Genomic DNA, 2,819 nt, shown 5'->3' with positions numbered 1-2,819 from the left:
AACCCGCCAGGCTCCTGCATCCATGGGATTCTCCAGGCAAGAATACTGGAGTGGGTTGCAATTTCCTTCTCCAGAGGATCTTCCCAAATCAGGGATTGAACCCACGTCTCCTGTGTTTCCTGCATGGCAAGCGGATTCTTTGCCTGCTGAGCCACTGGGGGAAGCCCCCTCACCCTGTTGCTCACCCTGTTAGTCCAATTTCAATCCAGCCTCCTCCAAGAAGCCACTCCAGACTAGCCCAACATGTGTCTGCCCTGCCTGGGCTCCCGTAGCTCAACTGCAGGCCTGCCACCCCAGGAGGTGTTCGAGGTGGGGAGGGGGGTGGCGCAGTGCCCCTGCCAGGTGGCGGCTTCCCCCCAGCCTTGGTGGGCCCCCCGGTAGTCCCCCGGTCCCTCCTCAGAGCATCCCTCCCGAGCTTGTCCTCAATAGACAGGAGACTGGGGCACAGGGAACAGCACCCCCTGAAGACTGTGCTTCCATGTCCATTCCTTGCCCCTCTTCTGCCCAGTGAATTGCGGGGAGAACTGGCCTCAGAGGCTGGGCGGGGCTGGAGGAGGCCAAAGGGGCTGCTCTCTACAGGGAAAGCGTTTGTCTGCCAAAGCCAGCCAACCGGCAGGGCTCCCAAGTGTGCGGAGCAGGGATGCTCATGGAAGGAGAGTCCTGTGCGGTGACATTTCACCCAGCCCGGGGCTGCACCATCCCCCTGCCCCCAAGGACCCCTCTCAGCCCCCCTCCCTCTCAGCCCTGGGCCTCAGTACCCTCTGCCCCCTGCCAGCCCCAGGCCAGTGCAAGCCCCCACCCAGGGCGCGTACTGGCAGAGCAGGGGGTGTTCAGGCAATGAACACACCCCGAAACCAGCCCACCGCCCCCCCACCGGAAAGCAGAAAGCCCAGAGCCAACCCTCCCAGCCCCGCTCAGTCCAGAGACCCGAAAACCAGATGTGAGCTGAGACCGCCCTTCCAGCATGCACACATCTTCAAAGCAGGGCTATTTTCCATGTCCTTTGGGCAATTTTAAAACAAGTCTGTAAAACTGGAATTTTAATAGATGACATATTGGCATGAGCATAAGCACATGGGCACACGTGTGTGTGTGTCGCACACACATGTCTGGGCACCTTTGGAGACAACTGTGGCTACAGCATCTTGGGAGATGGGTGAGGTGCCGTGTTTCCTAAAGGACCTCCAGGTTCACTTCCACATTCGCTGTGTGCTTCATAGGAGCCGAGTCTTCAAGAACCGAGAGAGGCAGTGCGCTCAGAGGCCCCGAGGATCTGTCTCTTGCTTCAACAGTGCTTGGACGGAACAGATCCAGGGACGCCCCTCGCTCCAGCCTCTGACCACCCTCCATCCTTTTTTGCAGACGCAACCTTCGGAATCAGCCACTCAGTTTTCCACCATCACCAGGACCAGCCAACACAATTTTTTGAGCTTAACTCCTATCACCAACTCAATGGACATGAGTTTGAGCAAACTCCAGGAGATGGTGAAGGACAGGGAAGCCTGGCGTGCTGCAGTCCACGGGGTTTCAAAGAGTCAGACAGGACTGAGCGACTGAACAACAACAACCACCCTATTACTAGGGCTTCCCAGGTGGCACTAGGGGTGAAGAACCCGCCTGCCAATGCAGGAGACATAAGAGACACAGGTTTGACTCCTAGATCAGAAAGATCCCCTGGAGGAGGGCATGGAAACCCACTCCAGTATTCTTGCCTGGAGAATCCCATGGAGAAAGGAGCCTGGTAGGCTATGGTCCATGGGGTCACAAAGAGTCAGACACAACTGCGGCAATTTAGCATGCACACATGCCCATTACCAATCAACCATGTGTTCCCAGATTTGTCAGCATTATTCCACTGAGGTGGAGGCCACCGTCAACCGCCCAGTCAACACACCCCTGCCGGCCTCCTACACCTACCTCTCTCTGGGCTTCTATACTGACCACAACGATGTGGCCCTGGAGGGCATGGGCCACTTTTTCTGCGAATGGATTGAGAAGTGCAAGGGCACCCAGCATCTCTTGAAAATGCAAAACCAGCGCTCCAGCCCCGCCCTCTTCCAGGACGCACAAAAGCGTCTCAACATGAGTCGGGTAAAACTCAGGGCTCTCTGGAAGCACCCTTCTCATGGAGAAGCACCAGAACCAACCCCTTTTGGATCTACATGGCCTGGGTTCTGCTTGCGCAGACTCCCACCTCTGTAATTTCCTGGAGGGACATGTCCTAGAAGATGGGGACCACCTGACCAGCTTCCACAGGCTGGCTGGTCTCATATCTCCTCCAAAGACTCACCCTCAAGCATGACTAGGAGCCTCTGAAGCCCAGCAGCCTTTGAGGAACCCCCCCTAATGTCAGGGCTTCTGCCAGAAGCCCCTCTCTGCAGCCACTAGGCAGACTTTTAACAACCTGGAGCCTCTCCCAAGTCTTAAACCAAGTGGAAACCATAAAGCTTTTTGCAGCAAAAAAAAAAAAAAAGAACTGGGGAGAGAAGGGCAATGCTTCAGAGCCAAAAGATGAGGGTGAGGGAGCCCCGGAGGCCTCCTGTGTAGGGTGGGGGCGAAGAAGCACAGCCGCATCTGAAATCACTGCTGTGCCCCCCGACACTCATACACCCCTTCTCCTCCTGTCTCAGCTTGGAACCTAAATGTCTTAGTCTGCTGTTGGGCTGCTTGATAAGTTCCACAGACGGGGAGCTTAGAGCACAGGCATTTATTTCTCCTGGTTTTGGAGCCTGGAAGAGCAGGATGGGGGTGTTGGTGGGGTTGGGTCCTCCTGAGGCCCCCCTCCTTGACCTGGGGATGGCGGCCTTCTCCCCGTGTCC

General features: G+C 56.6%; 1 pseudogene; it reads left to right on the top strand.

Annotated features, from left to right (window-relative positions):
• Window positions 1-1,824: 1,824 nt before the first annotated feature.
• On the top strand, window positions 1,825-2,306 carry LOC145534471 (ferritin light chain pseudogene; annotated as a pseudogene).
• Window positions 2,307-2,819: the final 513 nt, after the last annotated feature.

The sequence above is a fragment of the Giraffa tippelskirchi genome, chromosome 14 (genome assembly GCF_054371585.1).
Source record: "Giraffa tippelskirchi isolate mGirTip1 chromosome 14, T2T-mGirTip1v1.2.pri, whole genome shotgun sequence".
NCBI lineage: Eukaryota > Metazoa > Chordata > Mammalia > Artiodactyla > Giraffidae > Giraffa > Giraffa tippelskirchi.
The sequence above is the reverse complement of the archived record's forward strand: the minus strand, read 5'-3'. Positions and strand labels throughout refer to the sequence as shown.